The 23,502-nt window shown below is 45.9% G+C and overlaps 1 protein-coding gene across 1 annotated transcript in view; it reads right to left on the reverse strand.

Annotated features, from left to right (window-relative positions):
• Nucleotides 1–23,502, reverse strand: part of ZNRF1 (zinc and ring finger 1) — a 45,456-nt gene that overhangs the window by 21,185 nt on the left and 769 nt on the right. The window lies entirely within an intron of this gene.

Genomic DNA, 23,502 nt, shown 5'->3' on the forward strand with positions numbered 1-23,502 from the left:
ATATATTTCTACCACAAAGGGTAAAACATCTTGCTTTCCAAGAAATACTCCTTCAGCTGCACTTCTCATATGAATATAAGAACAGCCCAGCTGGATAAGACCAAGGGTCCATCTAGTCCAGCCCTCTGTTCACACAGTGGCCAACCAGCTGTTGACCAGGAACTCACAAGCAGGACATTGAGTGCAACAGGTTCCCATGCTCCAAGCAAATGACTTAAGATCTAGTCCAGTGGTTCCCAAAGTGGGCGGTACCGCCCCCTTGGGAGCAGTGGGATTGCATAGGGGGGCGTTAAGAGGCAACGGGATGGCAGAGGGCGCTAAGAGGCAAAGAGGAGGCGGGGGGGGCGCTCGAGGTGGTCTTTTCTGAGAAGCGCCTCTCCAGAAGGTCTTAGAACCCAGGGACATTTTTATGGGAGAAGATAGTTTGGTCCCAAGCCATATAGGGGAAGAATCCACCCATTTATTAATACCGTTTAAGAGTCATTTTAGCGGTGAACTGAAATCTTTCAAAAGTGCCAAAACACTAATGAAGAGACATACCCTGCTTGGTGTGCCCCGCCACGCTGGCTGCAAAACAGAGGCGAGGCGTTCGCTCTCTTTTCACTCCCTCCCTCGGCAAGCCTGTGGCGGGTGCTTCCCATTTAAAGGGGCTGCACGCAGTACGGCCCCTTTTTCATTCTCAGCTGCTCAGCCCGGCCGCCCACAGCAGGATCCAGAGGAGCACAGCACCTTGGAATGGGAGGAACCCGCCCTGGGCTTGCCGAGGAAGGGAGGGAAAAGGTATAATTGGATTTTGAATAAATATTCAATTAATTGTTACTGTTTTGAATTTTATTGTTATTATCTTCCTTAGTGGGCTGTTGAAAACTGCTATTCTGAATAATGATTTTTATAGTGTAGGGTAGGGGGCACTGTGCATGAGTTTATGGAACCAAGGGGGCGGTGACCTGAAAAAGTTTGGGAACCACTGTCTAGTCAATGCCCAGATCTCAGTTCAGGCTTTTTGTGTATCAAGTCAAATAATCAGAAAGCCAGTTATTTGGACATTATTATTTTACCTAGAAATGCTTTTACGGAATTAAGACTTGAACATTATGCCCTCTGCCTTCTATGAAAGCACTTATAAGAACAGCAGTTATGTTACACAATGTCCTCTTTATAAGGATCTGACTTAAGGCTCAGGAGGAATTTTGTTACACCTAGGAAATTTATAGGCTTTCTGGTTTTTAATAATCAAAATTAAGTTACCATGTGTGTTTCCTTATTTGCACGAGCGGTCAGGATATGCAGAGCTTGATTTGTTGCTCAACTCTGAACGTTCCTTCTGTTTTTGTTACGGCTTACAGCTAAACACTAAAATTATTACTATGGCTACTGCATGCAACTGCAGCCAGATGTGGGTTTGGCAAATGGTGACAGTGAAACTGTACAAGAGAACTCGGTAATACACCAACCAGTGGGTTTCTTGAAAAATCAAGGAATGCATAAGAGAAACGTACACGCTCACATGTGAACGCAGAAGGCACCAACGTGTGCATATGCCATAGGAAAGTGTGGCATAGGTCTGGCCTTTACTCACACAAATGCAGCTTAGCGTTCTTTGGAGGAACCTTAGCAAGACCCACAAGAACATAAAATTATAAAAGGAGGCTACAGATGTCACTATTTCTTACCAGGGTCTAATACACCAGGCCTGCACAACGTGTGACTCAGCATCAAGCCAAACATAGCCCAGCCAGGGCTCCATAAATCACTAGTGCTTGCTGTTTGCCTGGGACTACGATGACAGGAAGGCTGTCAAACACCTGGAAGGCCAAAATATGTGACTGGCAGGTCACACGTTGTCGAGGCTTAGTATACATGCTTTTTTTTAATAAATTAAAAAAAAAGTTCCCTTATTAAGATTTTTTTTTAAAAAAAGACAAAACTTAACTCTCATTTTCACTAATATTGGAAGGCGTCATTACAAAATGAGAACCAGTATAGAGACTGACATTCTCATAGAATCATAGAATAGTAGAGTTGGAAGGGGCTTATAAGGCCATCGAGTCCAACCCCTGCTCAATGCAAGAATCCACCTTAAAGCATCCCTGACAGATAGCTGTCCAGCTGCCTCTTGAAGGCTTTTAGGGTGGGAGAGCCCACAACCTCCCTAGGTCATGGGTTCCATTGTCATACTGCTCTAACCGCCAGGAAGTTTTTCCTCATGTCCAGGTGGAATCTGGCTTCCTGTCAATTGAGCCCATTCTTCCGTGTCCTGCACTCTGGGATGATTGAGAAGAGATCCTGGCCCTCCTTTATGTGACAACCTTTTAAGTACTTGAAGAGGGCTATCTTGTCTCCCCTCAATCTTCTCTTCTCCAGGCTAAACATGCCCAGTTCTTTCAGTCTCTCTTCATAGGGTTTTGTTTCCAGACCCCTGATCATCCTCGTTGCCCTCCTCTGCATCCTTCTTGAAGTGTGGTGTCCAAACCAGAAGCAAAACAGACTTCTGCTTCAAGCAAATCAAGCCAGAAGCAACCTACTGCATTCAGTTGGCTATAGAAATGTTTAAACTCCCCCCCCCCACACAAACACTCACCCCTGCAGCAGCAAACTGGGCCCATGCATCTCTCTCCTTCTTCTGTCACCACCAGCAGCCATTCCAGGAGGCTGCAGCTGAGACAAGAAGGGAGGCCGGGCATTCCACCAGTCCTGCTGAAGGACTAATTTAACTTCCTTCCCCCCCCCACTTTCTCATCCCTTTTTCCCTTGTATGCTGTCCCTTCTTTACAGGGACTGTCTCGTTTTACCGATTGCATGCGAGCTGCTCCGGGATCCTTTTTTGGCTGAAGAGAAGGATGAAGACGCTTTAAATAAATAAAAAGCTCAAGTCTGCCAAGTCATTTGGGCCAAGAACAAAACCGACAGACAGGCTCCCAGCCGGAGACTTGTCCCTGCTTTGGGAGCACAGGAACAAGAATAGAAAGAGCAGAGGTGGGTTAAGGTTGAAGTCAACGCCTGTCACTCAGTACAATACAGGCAGGTGTGGCTTCCGCTGACTGACTCCCTGATCAGTTACCATAGCAAGAAGTGTTCACATTTGTGTGAGCTGAAATCGCCAACTGAGAAGGAAAACAGCTCCCCATCACCCTTAACTTTACTATTAAAAAAAAGGTATTGTGTAAGACATGTTTTTGTAGGCATCTGCTAGTCTCACCTGGGAATCTGAGGCTGTAATAAAGACTCTAAAATAATACTGCTATACTGCGTACCCCAACCTGGTGCCCTCCAGATGTGGAACTGGCTGGGAATTGTGGCAGTTGCTGTCCCACACATCTGGAAGGCACCAGGTTGGGAAAAGCTGTGCTGCACAATAAAGTTATTCCCCTTTGCAGCTACATAATGAACATCACTACTCCACAAAAAGATGCTCAGTTCTCAGGAACTCAGAGATGTGGAGCGGGGTGGGTGGGGTGGCCGCAAATTGAGCCATGGGATTATCCAAGCAAGAGGTCAAAATGTTGCACAATCAAGAGTCTCTCCAACTCTGGAACAACGGAGAAAAGTTTGTTCCTGTTGCTTCAAAATAAGGTCTTTTTTTATATTGCAGAAAATCTAAGAAACTTACAGTTTAAAAAACAAAATACTACTAATACTTATAAACTTTAGGATGACTTTTCCCCTCTCTTTCCCATTCCCTAGTACATTAACATACCAGAACTGGAGTGGCTCTGGAAAATACACTTGTCCTTACCTTGCAGAGCAACTTAAATCTGACATTAGGAATGGTAATGTTCAGAAAACAGGGGGTGGTGGGAGGGGACATTTCAATCACCCAGGACACTCTGTAAATGCCCCTAAGGTGGCCATTCTTGAAGAAAGTAATTTTAAAAAGAGATACCAGCATGATAATGCTCAAGTATCTTTCACCTAGGGATTCAAAACTATTTCCTGTGTTTTGAATAAGGACAAACTCTTATTTTAAATCACACTAGCTATGCTGATGAGCTTACCGTTGCAATGATGTCTGTGTTATCACCCAACATTATTTGTGAATGGCAACTGTTAAAATAACTGGTCTGTGCTTTTTAGCATTTCAATCCAACTCTTTGACAACACAGTCCCCCACCCCACACAGCAGTGCATATAGATCTATCAATTTGAGGTTAGCTCTTTGTGCATCTGATGAAGTGGATGGTGTCCAAGAAAACTTAAGCCAGAATAAAAGTGTTAGTCTTTACCGTGTCACATTTTCCTCCAACAGACTTAACACAGCCTCTGGAAATCATTCAAGTTTCTACTCACTAATCAACTAGCTTGTCAGCAGTGCATCAATTAAAGCACAGGCAAGTAACTGGTAGCTCTCCAGATGTTTTGGCTTCCAACTCCCACCAGCCCTAGCCAGCATAGCCAATGGTAAGGGATCATGGGAGCGGTGTACCAAAACATCTGGAGGGCCACAAGTTGCCCATTCTGGATTAAAGATTGCTGCTGTTATGAAAACAACCCTGATGTATTTATTTATTTATTTATTTAATTGCATTTATATACTGCCCCATAGCCGAAGCTCTCTGGGCAGTTTACAGGCCATGAGCTGGCTCCAAGCCAGGACTAGGCATATTTTTATTTTTTTAAAAATGTTTCCTGCATCCCTTGGAAGGGAAAACCCGCACATCAAGACAGTAATTTTGGACACAACAGCAAAGTATACAGAGAAGAGGGGAACTCAAATACAGAGAGTTGAAGTTGAAACTACTCAGCTTTAGTTCTTGGTGAAATACTAGTGTTTTCAGTTAAACCCACAATTATACTGTGTATACTTCATCCGTACGTTAAATAGTTCTGTGATTGTCATTCTATTCTAGACACTCAAGATCTGCGTTGCACTCTCCATTTTGACGTGGCAGGTGTTGCCATTTTGGAGATTGGTTTCATGAATACTACAGCACTAGCTGCAGCCACAGTAAAGAAGGCGGCAAACATTTTGGACTCCATTCTCATAAATTATCAACAAGCTGGAATGCCCCATATCCATAGGAAGCAGCGTATTTGGGAAAACAGGACCTCCATTTTAGCTCAGACCCGGTTTCTAGTAAGAAGAAGGTGGCGAAGCCTGTTCTGACTGACGCACACATTATGCCAGCCATTATATGCAACAAAAATGCCACCCCATCTTTCAAAACAAACCCAAGCAGCAGGGGAAGAGTTGTTTGTCGGGTGACACAGGCTTTCACCTGGGCAACCAGGAGTGAGTCTTTCCTGTCACTCAGCAACCAGCCAAACATCCTCTATTTTTATAGCTTCTAAGTCTCTTTTTCCTCCTGTGTCCAAGTGGAGATGCACAGGCTAGCTAAAGAGTGGCACACTTGCCTCAGAATCAGCACACACAATCCAGCACACACAATCCAGCACACACACACCTCCACAAGTGAGGCATTTGAGCGACACAGCCTTTTCCTACAGCAATCATGAGATGATTTTGGATTTTCGAGAGAATGCCTTCTCCCTGACCAGTCATTGAGGCCATATGATGACGTGCTTCAGCATGGACCAGCGGTCCGTTTGGAGTCCACTCAAAGTAAAGCTTTTGATGTCAGGCAGGTGCCAACATTACTTTGCTTTCGGTGCTTGCTGAAGACATTTTTATTTAAACAGGCCTTCCCTGATTGACCAGCCATGGTTATATTGACTTTAAATGTTTTTATTCTGTATTTTGACTGCTGTTCCTTATTATTATTCACTGCTCAGGAATCTTGCTGGAGGTAGAGCAGTATATAAATTCTTCCTCAGCTGGCTGGGAAACTATACTTGTGCTTCTGCCCCCAGTATCCCTGCCATCACTGTCCTTAAAGTGGCAGAAAGGATAGCAGCCTGGGTTTCAGGAGTTAGGAAAGGTGCTTGGGGCTTTGGCATACTGGCCAATCTGGTTGCTGACCAAACAATCACACATCTTGCTGATTACAAGTAAGAGGGAGACTGAACTTTGAACTCCAACTCCTCCCACTTAGCCCAATTTTGGGAGAGCTTGCGCACAATACTAAATCAGCCTTCCCCAACCTGTGTCCTCCAGATATGTTGGGGTTGCAATTCCTAGCATCCCCAGCTGGTGGGAATGAAGGGAACTGCAGTCCAACATTTATTATTATTATTATATTATTATTATTATTTATTTATTTATATAGCACCATCAATGTACATGGTGCTGTACAGTGTAAAACAGTAAATAGCAAGACCCTGCCACATAGGCTTACATTCTAATAAAATCATAATAAAACAATAAGGAGGGGAAGAGAATGCACCAAACAGGGAGTATAAAAGTCAGAACAAAATCAAGTTTTAAAAGCTTTAGGAAAAAGAAAAGTTTTTAGCTGAGCTTTAAAAGCTGCGATTGAACTTGTAGTTCTCAAAAGTTCTGGAAGAGCGTTCCAGGCGAAAGGGGCAGCGGAAGAAAATGGACGAAGCCGAGCAAGGGAAGGAGAGACCCTTGGGCAGGTGAGAAACATGGCATCAGAGGAGCGAAGAGCACGAGCGGGGCAATAGTGTGAGATGAGAGAGGAGAGATAGGAAGGAGCTAGACAGTGAAAAGCTTTGTAGGTCAACAGGAGAAGTTTATATTGGATTCTGAAGTGAATTGGAAGCTACCACCATGGGGAACCTTGCATTAAACCATTGCTTAGTATTATTTGCATAAGCAAATTGGCGCGAGAATAGAACCTGGCTTGCACACTCAGCTCTCCTATGCAACTGGAAGGACGGGAAAAAAACAGAATTCAGTATGCACCAAGAACTGTGGTTTCAAATAAACTCTAGCCAACTGCAATACAAGATACAGACAAACCCTGGATTGTTTAGCAACTGACTAGAGTTTATTTGAAACCACAATTCTTGATTCGCACAAGTCAGGAATTGGACAAAGTGAAACAGAATGCTGGTTTGTTCCTCCTCCCAGCCACAAGGGGGAAGAGAGAAGAGCACTTGACCCCGCCATCTTGTGCAGCCTTTCTGTTTGTACAGATAAACAATGGTTTAACATTACGTGTGAACACAGCCTTTGCCCCGGCACTACTGCTGGACACATCGCAGAAATAAAAGTGATGGATGCATATCAATGACTTTCAGTTCCCTCAACAGAGGACAGTTGAGCACACAGCATCCAGCTTTTGAGAGTGGGCTGAACGGGGCGTGTGAGGTAGAAGGCTAACTCTCCTTGCAGTGCACGTGGTGTTTAGCTTAGGAGGACCCCTCCCCCTTGACCTATCAGACAATGATTTCCCACCCCCAACTTCTTGGAACATGCAAAGCCCCCTTTGAGGTGCACACAGGTGGGAGCAATCTAAGGGTCTGGGTGGCTTTGAAAGCCGATTCCAACTGAAAGGGAGCAGAAAGTGGCTTAAGGAGAGGAAGATGCATAAGAACATCAGAAATGCCCTGAGGCTGGATCAGACCAAGGGTCACCTAGTCCAGCACTCTGTTCACACAGTGACCAACCAGCCATCGGCCAGGGACCCACAAGCAGGACATGGTGCAACAGCACCCTCCCACCCATGTTCCCCAGCAACTGGTGCACACATGCAGCAAGGCTTTTATCCGAAGCGGAAGCTCAAATGGAGCCTGTGTGTTTGCTCACAACTGCGGATTGAGCCACAGGACAAAAATGAGGGTGAGCACACACTTTTCAAAGTCAGTGTCTGTCAGCAGCTCGATGCTCCCAAAAGCCAAAGCAGGGAGGCTGCATTGATTGACATCCCCAGGTGATGCCCCATGGCTGGAAGGCTGGCCTGTAGCCAAGGGACATGGTCTTGGCATGCCCAGGCAGAGTTTATTTAGATGTGCACAGTAGTGTGTCAGGGCTACAACTCACACACATGGTCCTCAGCAATGCTGACCTTTCCTTGGCCTCTGAGCAGGAAGGAGCCAACGAGGGATGTGCTATGGTTGCGTGAAGACGGCAGGCCAGAGACCTTGACTGACGGGAGTCAGGGAGAACGTAAGAAGAGCCCTGCTAGATCAGACCAAGAGTCCATCTAGTCCAGCCCTCTGTTCACACAGTGGCCAACCAGCTGTTGACCAGGGACCCACAAGCCGGACACAAGTGCAACAGCACCCTCCTGCCCATGTACCCCAGCAACTGGTGTAAATAGTCTCACTGCCTTTACTGCCTCTGATATTGGAGGTTGCACTTAGCCATCAGGACTAGTAGCCACTGATACCCTTTTCTTCCAGGAAGGATTCTGCTCTCCCCCTTTCCCACAAAAAGCCCTGAGCAGACTTCCCCAACCTGGCACCCTCCAGAGCTGTTCGACTACACCTCCTGCACCCCCAGCCAGTTCACAGTCCAATACCTCTGGAGAGCAGCCGGTTGGGGAAGGCTGAACTTACCCACCTTTCCCTGGGGCACTGGGGACGGTCACAACTAGACATGCAACACTGGATGGTACAAAGTTGCATCCCAGTAAATCTCTATTTTGGCAGGACCCTGTGCATGGTTTCTGCTTATGCTTAGGATATTCCGATCATCCTATCTGATGTCATCCCTTTCAACAAAGAGAGAAAGAGAGAGACTTGGGCCGTTGCTAGACGAGGAGTTAGCCTGGTGTGAGGCCCGGGCTCCCTGCTGTGCGTGCAGACAACGCACAGGGGATCCCGGGGTCAGGCCGGGCTAAGTCATTCCTTGACCCGGGATAACCGGATTCGCTTATGGCCCAGCTTTTCTGCAGCCCCGGGCTGAGCCCGGGGCTGCGGAAGGTCTAGCTACTTCCGTGGCTTTTCCCGGCTGCTTGCTTACTCGCGAGTAGCCGGGAGAAGCCGCGCACTGGGCACAGCATTCCATAGGAGCCGGGGGGGGGGAGAAATCACGGGGGGGAGGAGATGGGGGCCAGGGGAAAGAGCGGACCCGGCAGGAGAGATGGGGGGGGAAAGAGCGGAGCCAGGGGGGGTGAGATCACCGGGGGGGCGTGGAGGGGGCATCGGACATGGCAGGTGGGTGATCGGGTGGGCATGGCAAGCGGGCTGGCGAGCGGGCAGGGGGGGCATCAGACATGGCGGATGGGGGGAAGAAGAACGGGGCCAGTGCATGGCGAGCGGGGACGGGCATGGCAAGCGGGGGGAGGACGGGCGAGCGAGCGGGCGGGGGGGCATCAGACAATGTGGGGGGGAAATCAGGGGGAGCGGGGAACCCTTTATTTTTTTAAAAAAACTACTTACTTCTCCGTTGGTGCGCTCCTGCGCACATGGCCCCTTTAAGATTAAAAAAAAATGGAGGACGCGACGGGGCTTTCCCTTACCCCGTCACGAGTTACATCTAGCTAGGGGCGACGGCCTGCACTAGCTGCAGCACGCCCTCGCCCTGACTCCCCACTGGATTATCAGGTAGGTCTAGCAAGGCCCATAGACTGCCTCTTGGTGACCTCCTTGGCCTGGGTAAACAGCTATAGCGATGAGCTGCAGACAAGACCCTGACTGTAACTACTGGGTCGCAGGTCATTCTCAAAACACACAACCTTTGGACTACAACCTCCAGCATGCCTGCCCATTGGCCATTGCTGGCTGGGGCTGCTGGAAGTTGAAGTTCAAAACCCACAAAGGGTACTAGGTTGGAGAAGGTTACTGGACTGGATGCAACAACCTGGTTACTCTTGGAGTGCAAACATACTGAACAGGCCTGGAGGAGGGAGGCTGCTGCAAACCTGTGTTTGGTTGCAACGAGGGAGAGGTTCCTTCTGTTGCCCAGACTTCTGAGCATTCCTGCTTAGGGAGATCTCCGTTCGCCTTTCGTCATAATGTTATGTTTCTCGAGTTAGTCACCTTGGACTGTACATGGAAAGGCAGGATATAATTATTTCAAATAAACAAACAGGGCTGCAGCTGGAAGGCTCCCTCGCCTCCGTTTGCAGTAACATAAGCCTCGTGCCCTTTACAGCCCTCCTTGCTTTCTCCAACACCTTTCCCTTCATTCAGAGACTAATCTTGACCGCAGGCCCTTCTCAGCCAAGAGATTCATGACCCTTGATTAATGTCCCTTGTTTAACCCAGATCTCGTTACAGTTTGTTGTTAGCCCATCCGGGAGGAAAATGTTCCAGGAAATTATAGACCTGTCCATCTTCTATTACAAGGAAAATAATAAACACAGAGGAGAAGGAGTAATTTATAAGCACCCGGGGGGGGGGGGGATTCTGAACAATCTCCATGGGTTTATTTTTATTTTTAAAAAAACCCAATTGAGTATGGCTCATTCTTTTAAGAAGTAACTGATTTAGTTAACAAGGGACACAACAAAAAGTCAATATTTAATATGCTACACATAATTTTTTTTAAAGCAATTCCAGCAAGACATGCTTCTAAGAGGAAGATTGGTTAGGGCGGCTTTCCCAAATGTGGCACCCTCCAAATGTCTGGGAATGATGGGAGTTGCAGTCCATCACATCCAGAAGGTGCCAGGTGGGGGGAAGGCTGGCTTAGGGTTTGGCTGTATTATTTTTAAGCAGAACATTCTCAGCACAAATCAAATGAAGGAAGAGAAGGGCCTAAGAGCTATTTCAAAACAAACAGGTTTCCTAGAAGCTTCCATTTCCTGGATACGCCACACTGGACAAATCTATTTATCACACTTCGGCCTTTGTTGTTTGTTTCCAACTGGTACCTTAAGGCCCACAGTCACCTGTGACTGAGTTTGGAGAGACTGTATGCTCCTTTGTGGGGTCACCGTCACCATCACCATCTTTCTTTTCTCAAGACTGTGCTTGGTTTTAAGGGAAAAGGTTGCTTGTCTTTCAAGAACTCCGTATTTTCGAGGCCGTGGGTGCTGCTCCAATGCTTTCCACCCTAGCAGAGGAGGACCATGCTGGCCAGGAAGGAGAGACAACCTCACATTTAAAAACGTGTTTCTAGGTCTGTATTACATTCCTCCGAAATTCCGGGGAGTGACTGCTCCTTAGGGATAGAAGGCTTGTTTTGCATGCAGAGTCCCCAGTCCAATCCCTGGCATCTCCAAGGAGCAATAGGGAAAATCCTGCTATGGGAACAGAGTGTTGAACTAGATGGACCCTTGGCCTGTTCTAGCATTTAGCTCTTCTTATGTTCTCTCCTAAGACTTAGTTACTGTCAGTAAGCTAAATACACTGATATTTGGGGGTCGCAGAGCGGTAAAGCAGCAGTTTCTGCAGCTGAAACTCTCCCCACGGCCTGAGTTCGATCCCAGCGGAAGCTGGTTTCAGGCAGCCGGCTCGGGTCGACTCAGCCTTCCATCCTCCCGAGGTCGGTAAAATGAGTACCCAGTTAGCTGGGGGAAAGGTAATAACGGCCGGGGAAGGCAACGGCAAACCACCCCGCTATAAGGCCTTTTTGATAGGATAACCTCCCTTGTGGACTGTGGGAATGCTGTGGATGTCATATATCTTGACTTCAGCAAAGCTTTTGACAAAGTACCACATGACATTCTGATTAACAAACTAGCTAAAAGTGGGCTAGATGGAACAACTATTAGATGGATCCACAGTTGGCTACAGAATCGGACTCAAAGAGTACTTATCAATGGAACCTTCTCAAACTGGGGAGAGGCAACGAGTGGGGTGCCGCAGGGCTCAGTCCTGGGCCCAGTGCTCTTCAACATTTTTATTAATGATTTGGACGAGGAGGTGCAGGGAACGCTGATCAAATTTGCAGATGACACCAAATTGGGTGGGATAGCTAATACCCTGGAATGCAGAAACAAACTTCAAAGTGATCTTGATAGGCTGGAGTGCTGGGCTGAAAACAACAGAATGAAATTTAATAGGGATAAATGCCAAGTTCTACATTTAGGGAATAGAAACCAAATGCACAGTTACAAGATGGGGGACACTTGGCTCAGCAATACTACAAACGAGAAAGATCTTGGAATTGTTGTAGATCGCAAGCTGAATATGAGCCAACAGTGCGATATGGCTGCAAGAAAGGCAAATGCTATTTTGGGCTGCATTAATAGAAGTATAGCTTCCAAATCACAGGAGGTACTGGTTCCTCTCTATTCGGCCCTGGTTAGGCCTCATCTAGAGTATTGCATCCAGTTCTGGGCTCCACAATTCAAGAAGGACGCAGACAAGCTGAAGCGTGTTCAGAAGAGGGCAACCAGGATGATCAGAGGTCTAGAAACAAAGCCCTATGAAGAGAGACTGAAAGAACTGGGCATGTTTAGCCTGGAGAAGAGAAGATGGAGGGGAGACATGATAGCACTCTTCAAATACTTAAAAGGTTGTCACACAGAGGAGGGCCAGGATCTCTTCTCGATCCTCCCAGAGTGCAGGACACGGAATAACAGACTCAAGTTAAAGGAAGCCAGATTCCGGCTGGACATCAGGAAAAACTTCCTGACTGTTAGAGCAGTGCGACGGTGGAATCAGCTACCTAGGGAGGTTGTGGGCTCTCCCACACAAGAGGCATTCAAGAGGCAGCTGGACAACCATCTGTCAGGGATGCTTTAGGGTGGATTCCTGCATTGAGCAGGGGGTTGGACTCGATGGCCTTGTAGGCCCCTTCCAACTCTGCTATTCTATGATTCTATGATTCTAAGAAAACGTCTGCGAAAGCTGGTGTCCCTCCAAGAGTCAGTAATGACACAGTGTTTGCACGAGAGGTTCCTTTCCTTTTCCTTCATTGCTTTGGCACTGCCCCATTTTGCCTTCAGCCCCACTCCTTGTCACTTTGGCTCCGCCCACCACTGGAATGCAGCCCCTGAGAGTTCTTGTCTTGCTGATTGGTGGGAGATTCAGGACAGAAAAAAGGAAGCACTTCTTCATAGAATCATACAATAGCAGGGTTGGAAGGCGCCTACAAGGCCATCGAGTCCAAGCCCTTGCTCAATGCAGGAATCCACCCTAAAGCATCCCTGACAGAGGGTTGTCTAGCAGCCTCTTGAATGACTCTAGTGTGGGAGAGCCCACAACCTCCCTAGGTAACTGATTCCACTGTCATATTGCTCTAACAGTCAGGAAGTTTTTTCTGATGTCCAGCTAGAATCTGGCTTTAACTTGAGCCTGTTATTCCGTGTCCTGCACTCTGGGAGGATCGAGAAGAGATCCTGGCCCTCCTCTGTGGGACAACCTTTTAAGTATTTGAAGAGTGCTATCATGTCTCCCCTCAATCTTCTCTTCTCCAGGCCAAACATGCCCAGTACTTTCAGTCTCTCTTCATAGGGCTTTGTTTCCAGACTCCTGATCATCCTGTTTGCCCTCCTCTGAACACGCTCCAGCTTGTCTGCGTCACACAGTGCAGAGTTAAACTATGGAATTCACTACCACAAGATGTAGTGATGGCCACAAATTTGGATGGCTTAAAAGGGAGGTTGGATAAATGCCTGGAGGAGGAGGCTATTGATGGGTACTAGTCCTGATGGCTACATGCTATCTCCAATATTAGAAGCAGTCTGCCTATATACAGCAGTGGTGTGGTGCTGTTACACCTGTGTCCTGCTTGTGGGTCCTTGGTTGACAGAGCGTTGGACTAGATGGACCCTTGGTCTGATCCAGCATGGTTCTTCTTATGTTCTTAAGAAGAGCTATTAGTAAAGCAGGATACAGAGAGAGGGCTGGCTGGGGGAAGGAATTCAAATGTGTTGCCTACAACTCCCAGCATCCTCAGCAAATATGGCCAACAGGATAGTGGGAGTTGCAGTCCAACACATCTGGAGGCACCAGGTTAGAGAAGACTGCTTTACACTGTCAAATGTTTTGCTATCATGTTGGTTTTCTATCTGAATAACAAATCCAACCTCTCTTCTGGAGTCCTACTTCAAGAGCTAACTCCTTCCAGTCATCCATTTCTGGCTAATGCCATGCCATGCCTTCGGGGGCAAATCCCATCTCTTGACCCATACATAGCAAGTCTATCCTGATTTCCCATATGAGTTGTTCCTTAGCCATTTCTGCCTGACCCATAAGCAAACCATTCCTAATCATCAAAGAAAGCTGGCAACTGGGATGGAGAGGCGCATAGGGGGAGGAAGAGAACGATGGGGAAAGAGTTAATGCAAGAACATATTACAAATACAAACATTATGAAGGAAAGCAAAATATCTTTTAAAATGTTGCTGTTATGGCCATGTGTGTTGGGAGATTGTGCCCACTAAATGCCAAGGTGGGTGAGTGTCCTTGGCTGGTGGTGTGAAGGCACTGGGGAGGGGGGGGGGCAGAAAAAATTACAGGGGAGGGGTTCCGAGGGGGGAGAACTAGCTTTTTTTTTTAGAACAACCATTTTCCCCAGGAAGGTGTGGGGGAGGTCTTTTTGACCCAGCACAGCATTGTATATGTCCATACACACCCCCAGCACTCTTAACCCCCATCTACACCAAGGCAGACGGATAGACAGACACGCATGGAACTCTGTTTGCATGTACCAAGGTTCACACTTACTAAAATAGCTAGAATACTGGGGTCAGTGGTGTGATGTGAGCAGACATATTTCGTTTCTGTGTGGAAAACATCACTGCTGAACAGTAATCTTGCACATAAGAACCCTTTTTTGTCCGTGCTTAAAAGTTGTAAAATGTGGTATGATGCTGTATGAACACAACAGAATGTGAAAAGAGAACATTTCTTCAAAGGTGACTTTTTTTTTTTAATTGAACCCAACGTGTTCGGGAACAAAGAGCTCCTTCGTTAGAGGTAATCCAAAGACATTAAGAAACGTAAAATCGATGTGGTAAAAAAAATAAAATTGCATGTAGATAGTAAAACATCTAAAATGTAAAATCTTAAACGAGTAAACCCATCTTTTCAAATACTCTGAAAAATACAAACAAATTGTAAGGTGCTACATTTAGATGTTTCATCAAAATCTCCATGTAACTTCTTCTTTTTAACCTAGCATTCCATCCTATTTTCGTGCTTCCTTTTTGTTAGCTGTACAAACACACACACACACACACACACACACACACACACCAGTAATTCCATTCAGGCACACTATTACCTATACTGGCCAAACAATGCAATCTAAACTGTGCTAGTAGGTCCATCTCAACAAACGGCTCCTCCTTCCAGCATTTGCTCATCCACACAATACAGGGAATAGGGTGGGCCAACTAGGTAATGTGTTTACAATAGCACTGTAACACACACAAAATACGTCAACTGCATTTTGTCGGTTCCTGTTTTACTGACTATCCAGCTTCCAGGTACTAAACCAAGCACCTCGTGGCATCCCTTATGGTCAATCCGAGGACTGATGCTCTCAGCCAGCCTTCCCCATCCTGGCACCCTCCAGATATGCTGGTCTGAAACTCCCAGCAGTCCCACCAGTGTGACGTGACCTCTATGGCAGGGAATTATGGGAGTTGCAGTCCTACTCTGTGGGATTGCCTTCCCCCATACAGTCTGCCCCGCACACTCAGGTCCTCTGGGGAGAATTTACTTCAGTCAGCCAAGACTAGGCTGACATCAGTTTCCCAGAGGACCTTTTCTTCTGTCGCCCCTGGATTATGGAACGGCCTGCCGAAGGAGATTCATAATATTAACTCTCAATGTGATTTTAAGGCAGCTTTGAAGACTAGCCTTTTCCGGCAGGCCTACCCAGATTAATGTAAAATCAAGAATTTTTAAAATGTGTTGATTCCTGTACTAATGTTGTTCCCCGCCTCGATCCAAAGGAAGAGGCGGGTAAGAAATATATTATTATTATTATTACTCATCCGGAGGGCACCAAGTTGAAGGAGGTACTATAGATATAACAAAGACCCTGTTCAGACAGCACGCTAAGCCATGGGGGTTAACCATTTTGAGCTAAACATTATGGCTTAGTTATCATGTTGTGTGAACCATTCCTAAACACGGTGGGTACATAACGATGGCTTAAACACCCTCACTAACCATTTGCTGCAAAAGGGAAGGCTGATCTACTGCAAGTCACCCAAAGGTCTACCTGTAGATCCCAACCTACCTTTTCAGTTTATGTACCAAGGACAAGTTGTGCTCTTTCCCCACTGATATATAATCAAAAAGCAGTATCTGCTGTGGTGCTCGTTCACAGGCAAGACACTGTGACAACTCCGCTTTGCTTTTAATGATACAAAGGACGTGATTAAACAGCTGGTTACAGATTAACAATCGCTGTGTCTTCTATCTTCATTGACTTATTCCTGGATGAAAAGAGAACAATCTAGCTTGTTCTCTGCAGAAGAACATCACTGAAGGTCAGCCCTCACAAAACCGGGTAATTTCCAGATGTGTGGCAAATACAACTCCCAGCATCCCCCAGCCAGGATTGCTAGCTGGAGAATGCTGGGAGTTATAACCCCAACACATCTGAAGAGGATGCTGTAGGTTTTTGCCAATATTATTATTATTATTATTATTTTATATAGCACCATTAATGTACATGCCAACACATCTTTCCATCATAGAAACATCAAATCGCAGGGAGTCACTGCAGTTTGCACGGCAATTGCCAACTATTCTACTTGACAGCAAGATCAACTTGCCAGAAAGCTTTCCAAATTGAGAATGCAACTCGAGGCAGGTAATGAACTTTCCACCGTCGTTGTCATGTTATTGTCTGGATACAAAGAGTTCAGGATGCTGCCCTGGGCTTACCAAAAGCACCCTGGTGAATGCTTAAACTGAATCTTCTAGTCAAGATGATACAAGCATGGCATGGATCCAGCAGGCCACAGTGGAATCGGACAATCCTGTTCCACAAGCAAACCCAGCAGTTGTCCTTAAAAGTTCCCATTCAGTGGTCACATCCATGCTCCTGACCAGAATTTTTCACTTTGACAGATAGTGAAAATCTCTTGCTGTGCAAATCTGTTGAACTTCTTCAGAGAAGGGCAACTAATATGATCAAGGGGCTGGAGGGAAGGCTACAACAGCTCGGACTGTTTAGCTTGGGGAAAAAGGATCTAAGGGGAGGCATGATAGAGGTGTACCAAATTACGCATGGTGTGGAGAAGGTGGATAGGGAGACATTTTTCTCCTTCTCTCATAATACTAGAACCCAGCAGAGAAGCCCATGAAGCTGATTGGTGGGAGATTCAGGACAGATAAAGGAAGGACTTCTTCACACAGCACACTGTTAAACTATGGAATTCACAACCACAAGATGTAGTGCTGGCCACCAATTTCGATAGCTTTAAAGGGGGTGGCTGCAGGAGAAGGCTATTGATACTACGAGTCCTGATAACTAAGTGCTACCTCCAGTATCAGAGGCAGTAAGCTTATTTATACCAGTTGCTGGGGAACATGGGCAGGAGGGTGCTGTTGCACTTGTGTCCAGCTTATGGGTTCCTGGTTGACAGCTGGTTGGCCACTGTGTGAACAGAATGCTGGACTAGACGGACCCTTGGTCTGATCCAGCATGGCTTTATGTTCTTAAATCTGACAATAGCAGCATTATATGAAAAACAAAACAATACCCCTTTCACTCACCGATAATTTTACTCCCTTCTATTTACCACAAAAACCTGGTCGTAGATGCTCAAATTGTGGTCTCAGGTTGTATAGAACCCACACTAGAGGCATTTTCCACATTCACATAATGGCTGCTATTTGTCTGCTGTTGCCCAAGTGAGCATGTGTTGGATTTTTAGTCTGCTGTACAGCAAGAGTGGGCAGAAGGCAGATCTCCAGAGGTTGTGGACTGCAACTACCAGAAGCCCCTGCCAGCATGACCAATCAGCGGGAATGTTGGGAGTTGAAGTCCAACACATCTGGAGATCTACTTTCTGTCCACCCCTGTTGTCAAGCTGCAATTATGTGTTATATTTTATCTTTTTGAAAATATCTTCTGCATCCACTGCCTTCTTTAGGTTAACCCATTCCTAAATGTGTGTCTGTTGCTCTTTTCCATGGCAGACTACATACCTGAAGCATACGTAATCCTCCTCAAACTGAAGGTTCCCAAGCTTTACAGCAGGTGTGAGCAACTTGTGGCCCTCAAGATGTTTTGGTCGACAACTCCCATCAGCCCTAGTCACCACAGCCTAATGGGAGTTGTAGGCCAAACATCAGGAGGGACACAAATTGTCCACCTCTGCTTTAAAGGAAGCCTCTTCCACCCATGACAAGGGTTGTGAATTTCCTGTGCATTTTTAGACAAGGCAAAGGGAGTTTGCAGAACCACCAGTATCTGGGAGCAGCACCCCCAGGTGCAACTAACAAGCACATAACACATAGATAACCATCAGCTTGCAGCTTCTCTGACAGCTTGCCCACTTCCTTTCCCATAGGAAGTATTAAACCATACACATGGTGGCTGCTTCCTGCAGAATGTACATGCTGAAAACAAAACTCTGTACAACAGCCCTGCCCCATAGCAGAGCACGGCTCCCATCTCGTGACTCTTTTGGCAGGACACGCCCACCCGCCTGCTGCGCCAAATGCACCTCTTCCGTTAAAAAGGACAGATGCATGGTTGCACCAATATTACTCATATTGATTTGTTTTGTACTCCACCTCTCTACCAAGGAATTGGCACTCAAGGCAGCTTACCATAGTTCAAGTCTATTACATAGTTCATGTGTGATCCACAAGGCCTGAACTTTTCTGAGATTTGATGGGCATAAATGCTTAATAGTCTTCAACAAAAGTGCCTTAGAAGGCTGAGGAGTGGGGCTATGAAGCTAAAAGTGGAGTACCCCATTGAAAGTTGAAACGTAAAACACACATTTTGCTGAAATCTGTTACTTGATTATGCATTTTATCGAACAACTGTATTTGATCAGTAAATAATACCCATCCCTCCTTTCTTCCACGGGACTCAATAGTGCATACATGAGGTTCCCAGATATTTCCAGTCCAGGCACTCAACAGACCCAGACTGGCTTAGCTTCAATATCGTTGCTGTATCTTGCACCTGTTGTACTATTAACTCAGCCCTCAGTACCATGCAGCATCATAGCGCGAGAAGGCTTACACTGGCGCAAGAGACCAGCACTGGCATAAAAGAGAAACAGGATTGTGAGAGCCGGTGTAGTGGTTAAGAGTGCTGAACTGGGACTTGGGAGAACTGGGTTCTAGTCGCCACTTAGCCATGAAGTTCACTGGGTCACTTTGGGCCAGTCACTGACTCTCAGCCTAACCTAACTCGCGGGGTGGTGGTTGTAAGGATAAAATAGAGAGGAGGTGGATCATGTTCCTTGAGGAAAAAAGGCAGGATATAAATAAATCTCAGGAAGTCTGTTGCCATATTAATTAGATGTTCTATTCCACACCTCTGCTATCAAAGACATCCAAAGAAAGGTCAGCGGCTCAGAGCAAACAGACATTGGCAAAGCTGTAATGATAGTTCAAGAAAGTCCCATCTAGAGGCTCTTAACTCAATAGATATCAAGGGACTGTTGCTCAAGAAAAGGGAAGGTAGGAGGAAAATCACAAAGACAGAGTGACACAGTTATCCAGCCCCACATAACAAAGCTAAACAATCTTCCCCAACCCTTCCAGATAGTCCACAGTACAACTCCCACCAGCCAACCTGACTGTGGATGATAGGAGCTGTAGTCCAATATATATGGAAAAGGTGTGATAAGCATTAGGATCCATGGAAAGTGGATGAACTCATGCCTGTGCTTACATTCTATTTTAGCAATAAAGCCTGGCTTAGGGGAGGAAATACTAGCAGATTGGGTGGGGTTATAAATAGATATTTGCCTGAATGCCTGAAGGGAGCAAGAGTCTTCTTTGGAAGCTTTGCAAAGGTTGTTTCCCTCCCTTTTAGGTCACAAGTAATTAAAATTAGGCATGTGTAGGCAGGTGAGCTACTAATTTGCGGGCTATTAACTTTCGTTAGTTTATTTGTAAGGCAGTGTTTGTTAAAGTGGTCTTCTGTGGTATCATTAGTTTGTGCTCATCAAGTGGCTTGAAAAGAGGGGGCCGGGGTGGGGAGATATGCTAGCTGTTTCTCCAGGCAAGGAATCAGGTCCCAGTGCATGGTCTGGAGGCACATCATTCAGAATAGAATAGAAAAGAAAACCATTCATTGAATTAGTCCAAAGAGCCTGTCATAAGATATGATACAGCAATTGTGCTGAAACTAATCTGAGTGGGGCTAAAGCCCAGATAGGATCCTGTCTAGGAAGATAATCCCAGAGTACCACAGGAGCAAGGGATATAAAATAAATAAATAAATACCTCAAGGGGGCAGAATTCAGGAGCCCTGGCTGGCTGCTAAATGCCACACTTCACTGCTATAAGAGGCAGGGCTGTGACTACATTGCAAAACAAGCAAATAAACCCAAACCCCAATGACTTTGCAAGGTTTTTCCTGCTCTTCCTTCAATAACTTAAGCTAGCTTTCCCCAGTGTGGTACCCTCCAGATGTGTTGGACTACAACTCCCATTAGTCCGCTGCTGACTGATTATGGGGATTGTAGTCCAGCACATCTGGCAGGTACCACGTTGGGGAAGGGCTGACTTAAAGAGTCAAGGGCCAGAGACCTTCTGTCAGAGCTCTAAATACAAGCAGCAGTCCGCAGAGTGGAGATGAGTTCTGTGTGTTGTGTGCTGTGACCTTCACGGGACTCCTGATCCTTCCTCCCATCACCTCCACAATGGGATATCAAGAATGTTGCAACACAGACAGAACCAAGCAGAAAAGCCCCCAGCTGTTCAGGGAAACATCAGGTGATGGAGAACATTAACTGGAAGATTAACTTAATTATCTGGACACTAAAGACATGGATTTTTAATCAGCTCTATCAGAGTCATCCGCTGAGAAAGGGTCTCAAGCGAAGAAGACATCATGGCAGTAAACCATCTACACACACCTTGAAGTTCAGGCAATGATTTTCCAAACAATACATGATTTGTCTGTTAGCTGTTCCAAAGAAATTTAGTATCACTTAGCCATAGATCTGTACTGGTGGTACGATATTTTGGTCAAAGTCATGGTAGCCAGGCTACTCTGGCAGAGGTGGGGGAGAACTCAAAACAAGAAACGACGTGGAGAGCACGACTGGACAAAAATTCAAAATGAACTTCTGAGCCACCCAGAACTTTCCTCAGGAGGGGCAGGAATTTAAAACAAAAATACAGATGTAGCACACACACCTCTTCAGTATGGCAAATAAGAGTAAGGTCAAGAGGTTTCGAGAAGAGCTACGTTACCTGGGTAACAAACTACCTCTGGCTTTGTGGAGGGATCAGTTACACCCCACCTGCCCCAAACTAAACAAACAAGATTAGCAAAACATTCAAGCAAGGAATACAAAGAAATTACATTGCAGAGCACCTTCCCATCTTGAGCATTGTTGGTTCAATGCAATTCTTCTAAGATACAAGGTGAAAAAGCAAAACAAAAGAATAATCATATTTAACAGAGCAAGAAGTTAGGAAGAAGCCAATATGCATTAGATCTGCTGATGATATCTAGGTTTAATTGATATTTTAATCAATTAAGGAAGAACCATATCAGATAGACTGAGGCCATAGCTAGACCTAAGGTTTATCCCTGGATCGTCCAGGGGTCAAACCTGTCCATCTAGGTGACACACAGGGGATCCAGTGCTCAGGCAGGGGCGAACCCTGGATGATCCCAGGATAAACCTTAGGTCTAGCTATGGCCTCAGTCTATCTGATATGGTTCTTCCTTAATTGATTAAAATATCAATTAAACCTAGATATCATCAGCAGATCTAATGCATATCGACTTTTATACTGTTAGTTTTACTCTACCCTGTGCCTGTTTGGTGCATTCTCTTCCCCTCCTTATTGTTTTATTATGATTTTATTAGAATGTAAGCCTATGCGGCAGGGTCTTGCTATTTATTGTTTTAGTCTGTACAGCACCATGTACATTAATGGTGCTATATAAATAATAATAATAATAATAATAATAATAATAATCCTTAGGTCTAGCTGTGGCCAAACTAAAGTATAATCAGCTAGCAAGATGCAAGTGACTCCCTCTACTCCTTGCCAGAACCTGGGTACAAATTTCCTTGCTTGGAGATGCTGCTTAATTTTTGCATACTTGTTCTCTGCAAGTAGAAAACTTCAGCAACATTTCTATGCAAGCTTACTGTGGGACATACTTCCAAGTTAAGAATCACGGGATTGGGTTGTAAATGCTTCAACTCCCCACCCCGGCACCTAAAATAATTTCTTCTATCAGCTTCCTCTCAAAAACAATCTGGCTCTGAGCTAGCTGGGGAAAACCCCTTGGACTTTTTCAGAAACAAACAAACAAACAAAATCTTGTCAATCCAAGACACTAACCCCACTTCCTCTCACAGGGGCAGCATTAAACTAAAGTACATAGTCCCTCCAACCACCACCATTACTAAATTGAGGCCCAGGACTGGGTAAAAGGCGGGATACAAATAAATATAATAATAATATAATAAATGAGTATATTTTGATAAGTCCTCTAAGCACCTCAGGGAGTGTTAGGCCCAAATGCTATTTTCCAAGGCACCTTAAGATTTTATCTGCACACTGACACCTCCCATTTCCTGCATAATGACATCAGGTGTCCTGGCTCAGGTATTTTGAGAACAATCATGTGAGATTTTAAAACCTAGAATCATCCCAAGTCTTACAACACAACAGCCTACAGAGACCATACCATACATTCCTGCAACTCTAACCTGCTCCAATTAGGCCTGGCCTTGGGTTAACATATTTTATAGAGCGCTCTGCCGGAGCAGACTAAAACTCCATCTAGTCCAGGGGTGGGAAACTTGTGGCTCTCCAGATGTTCTGGCTTACAACTCCCATCAGCCCTAGCTAGCATAGCTAATGGTTACAGATCATGGGAGTGTGTCCCTCCAGATGTTCTGGGCTACAAGGTGCCCACCCCAATACAGTCCAACATCCTATTTCGAAGAGGCATCAGTCAAATGCTTCCACAGGGAGCCCACAAACATGTCCATCACATGCTGTGAATCCCAGAGTTCTCACCTATCTCCATTTCCAGGATCAGCAGGATAGGACTTACAGGGTTCCCTTTCAAGCTTGGATAAAAAAGGAGGCGCACAGGCAGGAAAATATAAAGGCTCTTATCACAGTAAAAGCCTCATCTTCCTCCAAAAGCCCAAGGAAAAAAGGACACTAAACAGAGAGCATCCAGCCTTCTAAGGTGATTTCTGTCTGCAGGGATACAAGACATTAAACAATCCCTGCAGGCCTCTGATAACATTGCTAAACCTTGCAAAAAGGCACATTACCTACTGCAGCCCCCACATCCCTTCCCCTCCACTGGCTGGCTGGGGATGATGGGAGTTGTACTCCCAACACATCTGGAGGGTGCCAGATTGGGGGACGCTGCTCTCAACAGCAATGCATCACCTCTTGTGTCAGACATCAGAACAGGCCTCAAGGAACCCTTCCCGCAAATGTTTTCTGAGGAAAACGGGCAAAAACCCCACATCTTCCAGTGTAGGTTACAGTAAGAAGTGCCGTCACCAGGATTAGCCGAACCCACTGCCCAGGCTTCTAGATGCCGAGCCTTTCGCTCGCTCTACAAAAAGTAGTAAAGAAAAAGAAAGAAAAAAGGAGGGCTGATACATCTGGTTTTAAAACCAAGGGCTCTGGCTCTCTGCAGGCAAACATGAG

The sequence above is a fragment of the Elgaria multicarinata genome, chromosome 14 (genome assembly GCF_023053635.1).
Source record: "Elgaria multicarinata webbii isolate HBS135686 ecotype San Diego chromosome 14, rElgMul1.1.pri, whole genome shotgun sequence".
NCBI classification, from domain to species: Eukaryota; Metazoa; Chordata; class Lepidosauria; order Squamata; family Anguidae; genus Elgaria; species Elgaria multicarinata.